This window comes from Lygodium microphyllum, chromosome 29 (genome assembly GCF_053477565.2).
Source record: "Lygodium microphyllum isolate KBCC chromosome 29, Lygodium_microphyllum_v1.1.10, whole genome shotgun sequence".
Lineage (NCBI taxonomy): Eukaryota > Viridiplantae > Streptophyta > Polypodiopsida > Schizaeales > Lygodiaceae > Lygodium > Lygodium microphyllum.
This window is the reverse complement of record NC_141163.1, coordinates 4,123,505-4,131,727: the sequence shown is the minus strand read 5'-3', so window position 1 is coordinate 4,131,727 and position 8,223 is coordinate 4,123,505.

Genomic DNA, 8,223 nt, shown 5'->3' with positions numbered 1-8,223 from the left:
GGTTTCTAGGGACCAAAAGAAAGTTAGTTTATGTACTCTGACAAGGATTGTCAAGCCGAAATACAAAAAGCAGAACATGCTGAGAGGGCTAGACGGCGGTTAGAAATCGTAAGTCGTTATTCTCCTCAAAGGAGTAGCCCGATACGCATATGAGGCAGTGGTTTTAATAACCCAACTGCTCCACATAGTCCGGTAGGGTGTAGGAGGAAGCGTAAGTTCTTCCTCTCTTCCACCAAGTCTACCCACTTCAAGTGGGGATGTGAATCCATCCATTCCAGCTCCTAGTGTTAATCCGATTGTCGCCATGGCACAACCCATTGCAATTCCTGCAGGGACACCGGATTTACTAGCTTTAGGAGTTCCCTTGCCCATTTTTAACGAGTTAGGTGAAGAGGATGTAGAATTTTACATTTGTGAGTTCCAAAGATTGATGTTCAATTATCGCATCCAAGATGAGGGACATCTCATGATGTTCTTTAATATGACGTTAAAAGGAAGGGCTACGGTATGGTATCACAGCATAGAGTCTAGAACCATAACCACGATTGATCAATTCTATGCAGCTTTCTGAGGGGAATATGCCCCTGAAAGAGGTGGCCAATATTGGTTGCATTTCTTGAATGTAACATGCCAAGACCCTCATGAGAATGTGAAAGCATATGCCAAGAAGCTTAAGGAAGTGTTTCGTAAGTTACAAACTTACATTCCCATTCCACCGGCTGCCCAATTGCAATACTTTTTGCATGGGTTGGATTTTAATATCCAAGTACAATTGAGCAATGTGGCCTTGGTAGATATAGACATCGCTATTACGCGGGCAGAAGGAGTAGAAGCACGTTTACAAACGGCCTACTCCTCGCGAATGAATGTTAATGCGGGTTTAGTACCTGGAGGCAACCTACCATTGACGAATGGAAGTCAAGGGATGGCTATGACTAACCCTAATGGGAGAGGAAGTATGGTTCAGAATGTACCTTTGTTGCCAGCTCCTCCCAGTATGACTATGCCTATGGCAAGTCAGTTGGCTCCATCAAATGTTGGAGGCCAAGTTTTGAATTCGAATGTTGTTCTTGTGAGTCAACAACCAATGCCAAATCAGATTGTTAGGCCAATGGAACGACGGGTCGACGATCGAGGCTATGAGTCGAGTGCACCTAATGTCCTTGGTGAAGTTAAGGATATGATGAAGCATTATACCGACATGATTTTCGAACAATATTGACAAATAGCTGTTGATGTTAATTTCTTGAAGAAGCAGTAGAATCTGATAGGGAGTCGACGCCCTGAAGAGGGTGGACCCTCAAGATTCAGTTGTAAGTGGTGTGGTGGATAGGATTTCCCTATAAATTGTCCAAATGTTAAATGTGACATTTGCGGGAAGTCGGGCTATTTAGCTGCTACCTGTTGGAGTAAGATTAGTTCCCTCTAACAAGGCAGTAAACAGCCGAGCTCAGTGAATCATAGAGCACAAGGAAATAACTTGCAGCAAAATGATGCACCAAGACAAATATTGCAGAGGGGAAAGACCACTATAGAAGAGTTGCCACAAGGCAATGGAGTCGGCCTTATTGAGGCTGTACGCAAGGAATTTAAGAAGATCCTGCGTATTGGGTATATTGTAGAACCTTTGGGCATAGCACGAGTAGGGGAAGATTGGTTTGATCATGTTGAAAAGAATTGCCCTAGGGTTCCAGCATATGTGGATGGAATATTGGTGGAACATGCTATTGTAGACACTGGATTCTTCGTCAATATCATGAGTTCAGAATTGATGGAGAGGCTGGGTCTAGGCATCCAAAAAGACAGCTCCACCCTTCTTAGAATGGCTGATGATAGTCTAAGACAACCAGAAGGTTGCATTACTAGAGTCCATGTTACAGTGGCAAGTGTAGAATGCCTCTTGGACTTTAGGGTGATAAGATTTGTAGGATGTCCTAGCTATCGAGTTTTGCTAGGGAGGCCTTGGATCTTATGAACAGACTGTCAAGTCGATATACCCGCCGGTCGAGTGGTCCTAGGTAGAGTGCTAATCAAGTAATAGTCGATGCTTACCCTGAGTCTCCTCAGAGTGAGAGAGCTCCTTTATCTTCTACTGAATTAGAGACAGCAGATGATCCAACTGGTAGTGAGACATCATCCAATGACGAATCTAAAGAAGGGTCCACTACAGAGGATATTTATCAGATAACTCTAAGTGAGCCGATAGAGCCGCAGGATAGGATAAGAGACGTGGATGTGATTGAGTTAGACCTTGGCACGCCGAATGATTCGTGGCCAATTAAATTAGGTTCCATGATCAGTTCAGCAGAAAGGGAGGACTATGTGTCCTTGATTCAAGAATTCCACGACATCTTTGCTTGGAGTTATGATGAGCTGAGAGGCATTCCTCCTAGCCTAGCTATTCATACTATTCCTGTAAAAGAAGGTAGTCATCCTGTGCGTCAGAAAGTAAGGCGTATGCCTTTTGAACTGAGGGACGGGTTGTTTGAGGAGTTACAAAAGTTATGAAAAGCTGGTTTGATCTTCCCTGTTCAACACACAGAATGGTGTTCACCAGTAGTTATTAGGAAGAAAAAAAACAACCAGATCCGGCTATGTGTGGATTTTAGAGAGTTGAATAAGCAAACGGTTAAGGATTACTACATGTTGCCATTTATTGACCAGATTTTGGATCAATTAGTGGGTAGGGAGATATATTCGTTTATGGATCGCTTTGCAGGATATAATCAGATGGCAATTGCAGAAGAGGACAAGTTGAAAATGACTTTCATTACTGTCTTTGGTACTTTTGCGTACCATGTGATGGCCTTTGGTTTGTGCAATGCACCTGGATCATGGCAACAAACAACAAACAAGACCTTTGGTGACATCTCCCCCGATGAGTTGAAAGTATTTATTGATGATCTGGGGGCAGCCACTGTAAGGGAAAGGATGTTGGTTATCTTAAGAAAATGCTTTGAGCGTTGCAGAAAATTTTTATCGCTCTTAACCCACAGAAGTGTGTCTTTTGGAGTGTCTTATGGGATATTGCTGGGCCATGTGGTCAGTTCAGTAGGGATAGCAACTGACCTTGAAAAGGTCAAGGTTATAGTCGCTATGAGTCCACCACTTGGATGTTGCATGATTGATATGCCGGGGTGTCGTATTGCTACGCATTGGAGGTGTGTAAACCACCCAAAAGTCGTGTGTGTGATTTGATACTTTGTATATACTTAGTTGTTATGTTTGCTCTTTCATTCTATGCTGAAGATGGAGAAGAATAAGGAATTTTGGTAGATTGGTGACTCGAGATGCAATCTCATGGACCACTTTGATTGTGACCAAGGGTTCGTTTGAAAGCCTGTGGCAGCATAGGAGCATTTCCAATGGGCCAAGAGATACATGCTGAGATCATCCTAAGGGTCTAGAAAGAGACTCTGTTGTTGGTGACATGCTCGTGGACATGTATGGAAAATGTGGTTTTATCAAGGAAGGACGAGAAGCGTTTGAGAAATTGACTGTCCATGATGTTATATCGTGAACAATAATGCTAGATGCCTATGTTCATAATCGTGAAGGTGATATGACTATGTGATGCTATGAGGAGATGCAACATCAAGGGGTGTGCATGCCAATTCTATTACATATGTTATCTACTTGAAAGCTTGTGCAACCATAGGAACAGGATAAGTCGACTGAAATTTGATTGAGGTCTTCATTAAAGGAAACGACAAAGATATGGTTGTGCCTCTTTGTTGTGCCAAAGAGGCTCACAAAAAGAACAAATTTAAAGATGGTTATTTTCAGGAGCCGCTTTACTGGAGGGGTAGAAAAGGTATTCTGGGAGCTACGAGATAGAAAAAGAAAAGAGTTTTTTTTTAATGGGACAAGGGGGGGGAAAAGCAAATTTGAAAGGGGAGAAAAGAAAGGGCCGCTTTTGGAGAGGAATCGGGGAGGAAGGAAAAATAGATGGTACTCTGCGGCTCAAGAAGAGGAGGGCTCGAAAGGAGATGACGACTAAAAACGGCAGAGAAACAGGGCACTCAGGAATCTACGAAGGAAGGGAGAAGAGCTTTTTCAATGGAAAGGAAGGGGCGAGCTCTGGGGGAGAGAAGAAAAAAGAACTAGCATAAGACAATTATTCATCAACTCTAGTGTCAGGGTTTCTATTGGTGATGTAGAGGAGGATTTTCATTTCTTTGTGCAGGATTCATGCTCGTATCCTATAATTCTTGGTCAGCCATTCATTACAGAGATGCGCATGGAAACAAAGGTCATGGATGATGGATCTGCTTATGCACGGATTCGTAGTAAAGATGGTATGAGAGCAGTTCAGTTTATGACTGTATGTGTGAACCATGTTAGAAACAGGGATACTCTCAGAGATGCACCTTTGCCCAGTGTGAGGGATTCGGGTTTTCATTAGGTACCGCCGTTTCACGAGACGACAGTGGTACAGAGGAGAGGAGATTGGAGTTCTCGCCTCCTGACAGCGGTGTTTTCTCCTCCGGTTTTGTTGGGATTTCAACAAACAGTTCAATGAGTTATCAGAAGACTTTTGGGTTGCCTAGAGCTGCCAGCCAATATATATGCAGGAAGGAGAAAATTTTGAAAAATGCAGGAATTTTGGAGGATGATGAGCATATAGATGGGATGTATGACAGTGTGATTTGTGCAGATACGATGACAGAGATAGGAGATATGCTGAAAACTGATATGTTGAATTGTCACGGTAATGTATTAGTGCAGTCCCTGGACATGTTTCATGAAATTGCAGATTTTATGTCACAGATTGAGTCAGAGGCTGAGATAACTCAGCAAAGAGTGTTGAGTGCTGAAGAAATTCAGCAAACAGAGTTTCCAGCTGGTTATGATCAGCTTTCAGAGAGACAGAGGACTGACAATTTTCAGCCAACAGAGTTTACTGCTGAAATATTTCAGCATTCAGGGTTTGGGGCTGTTTCTATGCAGTCCATAGAGCAGAGGGCTGAGAATATTCAGCCATTGGAGTGCAGAATTGCTGATTTACAGCAAGGTTTATGTAATGCAGAAGAGCATAATGAAGCCAGGGTTGACACGAAATACAAAACTGTGGATAAGAAGGTGAAGCCGGTTGCTGTACCGCTTCCACCTGACAGTGATCAGCAAATAGAGAGGGCTGCTAAACAGCAAATTTTGAGGAATCCGAAGCATATTGGTCATAAATTTTCAACAGAGACTCTTGCTGAATTGAAAATTGGAAATGGTGATTTCTTGCTACCCATAGAGAAGCAATGCTTTCAGGATATGCTTGACCGTCATGGAAGGGGATTTGCTTTTTTCCCACATGAGATTGGATGTGTGAATCCGGATATTGTTGCTCCTATGGTCATTTTTACTATTCCTCATATCCCATGGAATCTCTGACCTATTCCAGTGCCTAAAGCGCACTTGCCAAAGCTGATTGATTTATTGAATGAGAAAATCAGGATGGGAATCCTTGAGCCTTCATCTGCACCATACTCAAACAAGTGGTTTACAGTTCCAAAGAAAAATGGTACTCTCCGATTTATTCAGGACATGCAGCCAGTGAACAGAGTTACTATCAGGAATGTTGGTATAGGTCCAGTTGTGGATGAGTTTGCAGAGGCATTTGCTGGACGTGCCATCTATTCTTTGGGTGATTTGTATTCAGGATATGATCAGTTTCAACTGGCTTTGGAAAGCAGGGACATAACCACCATGAGAACTCCTATTGGGCTTGTCAGGATGTGTACCTTGCCTCAAGGTGCCACTAATTCTGTTGCGCATATGATGAATACCATGCATAAGGTCCTTCGTGATTACATACCTCAGCTTACTATGCCTTTCTTGGATGATGTGCCCATTAAGGGGTGTGCAGAAGAAGAGAAGAATGAGAGCCTAAATGAGCAGGGATGCAGATACTTTGTGGCTAATCATATTTCAGCATGTGAGAAGATTTTGGCCAGGTTAGAAGAAGTGAACTTGACACTTTCAGGGCAAAAATCTGTTTTTGGAGTGAATGAGGTTATCATTGTTGGACATATGTGTGGATATTATGGCAGGAAACCCTCACCTGATAAGGTGAATGCTATAGGCAAGATTGCGGAGTATTGTTCTACCACTTCAGAGGTACGGAGATTCATTGGTGCTTGTGTGTTTTATATGATTTGGATACCTCATTTTGCACACATAGCAGATTGTTTGTATCAGCTGCTTCGAAAGGGGCAGAAATTCTATTGGGATGAGAGCCACACTAAAGCCATGCGGAAATTGAAGAAGTTATTGCAAAATGCTCCTACTCTTAGGAAAGCGGATTATAATTGTGGAAGGCCTATTGTATTGACAGTTGACACTAGTCCAATTGGCATAGGTTGGGCTGTGGGTCAAGATGATGCAGATGGAAATAGGTATGCTATTCGGTTTGGGGCGAAAGTCCTAAACGAGAGACAGAGGAGATATCCGCAAATCAAGAGGGAGTTATTGGGGATTGTCACGGCTCTCAAATGTGACAAGGAGTACTTTATTGGAGCTTCAGTTGTGGTAGAGACAGATTGCTTGCCATTGATTGGCATGATCACGAGTTGCTCTACTCCGGATATAGCCATGTTGAGATGGATTGCATACATCAAGTCATTAAATCCGGAATTTAAACACATAGCAGGGAAGGATAATCCAGTGGCAGATATGTTGTCTAGAGCTAGATATGATGATGAGGAGACTCTACTTGCAGAAGAGGATGATGCAGAAATTTCAGCCACTATGGTTGATCATGTTTGTCATGTCTATGATATTGTGGCTTTTACAGAAGAACTCTATGTTGGAGATTGGTTGCAGATTGGCAGGTACCTTAGTACATTAAGCAAAAGAGATGAATGGACAGATGAAGAGTTCAAGAAGATCAGAAGAAAAGCCTATGGTTATTTTCTCAAGGACGGATTTCTTTGGAAGCATCCGAAGAAAAGAGGCGGATTACCTTTGCGGGTTGTCTGCGATAGAGGGACACAGTTACAGGTGATGAGGGAGTTTCATGAGAGTCCTTGGGCTGGTCATAGAGGAGTGTGGGCTACTTATGAGAAAATCAAGGAGAAATATTGGTGGAAAGGCATGTACAGAGATGTTTCTCACTTTGTTGAGACTTGCAGAGACTGCCAAATGTATTCAATAGTGCGTCATCGAGATGAGCTTCATCCGACCTATCCGTTATGCATTCATTATAAGTGGGTAGTTGATTTGGTTACCATGCCTATGGGTCTATGGCAGATGAGGTACATTGTTTTGGCTAGAGAGGATCTTACCAATCATGTTGAGGGCAGATCTTTGAGAACGAAGACCACTAGTGCAGTGTGTAAGTTCTTATTGGAGGAAATTTTCTGTAGGTATGGTTGTGTGGGTAAGATCACTGCGGATCGTGGTGAATTGGATGCAGATGAAGCTAGGGAGTTTTTCTCTCAGCTAGGAATCAAGTTGGCTTTAACAACAGCATACAATCCAGAGGGAAATGGAAAGAGTGAAAGAGGGCATCCGCCGATAGTGAAAGCATTAGCCAAAGCATGCAGAGGACGGATTGGAGAATGGCCAAGACTTCTACCATTTGCTTTATGGGCTGATCATACGACTCATAGTGTTACCACAGGATATATGCCTGCAGAGTTGATGTATGGTCAGAAACCTATTATGCCGATTGAGACTTGTGCTTTGACTTGGTCAGTTTTACCTTAGCAGGAGGATTTGACGAGAGAGGAGCTCTTAGCTCTTCGGATTCGACAGTTGGAGAGGAGACCAGAGGATATTCAGCTAGCTATTGACAGGTTGAAGGTTGCTAGACTAAGAAATAAGGGCAGGTTTGATAGCAGGCATCGCTTGCGGCCTAGAGCAATAGAAGAGGGAGATTAGGTATTGGTCTTTGATAGCAGCCTTGAAAATCAGCATACTGCACTTCGGAAGATGGTGAAAAGATGGTTTGGGCCGTACATAGTCAGACATGTCTTTGATAATGCAACATATGAGCTGACTGAATTGGATGGGACAGTGCTTAGAGTGCCTATTGCTGGAAAAAGAATCAAGATTTTCAAGAAAAGAGATGACGAGGATTATGCATTGGAAGAATTTTCAAGAGAAGAGCAACGACAAGAAACTCCAATGGAAGAGACAGATGATATGACAGATAATCTTGTTGATCTACGGGAAATGCATAATGAAGAGATTGATCTGTTTGTGGATCTTGATGATAATGATCATGGG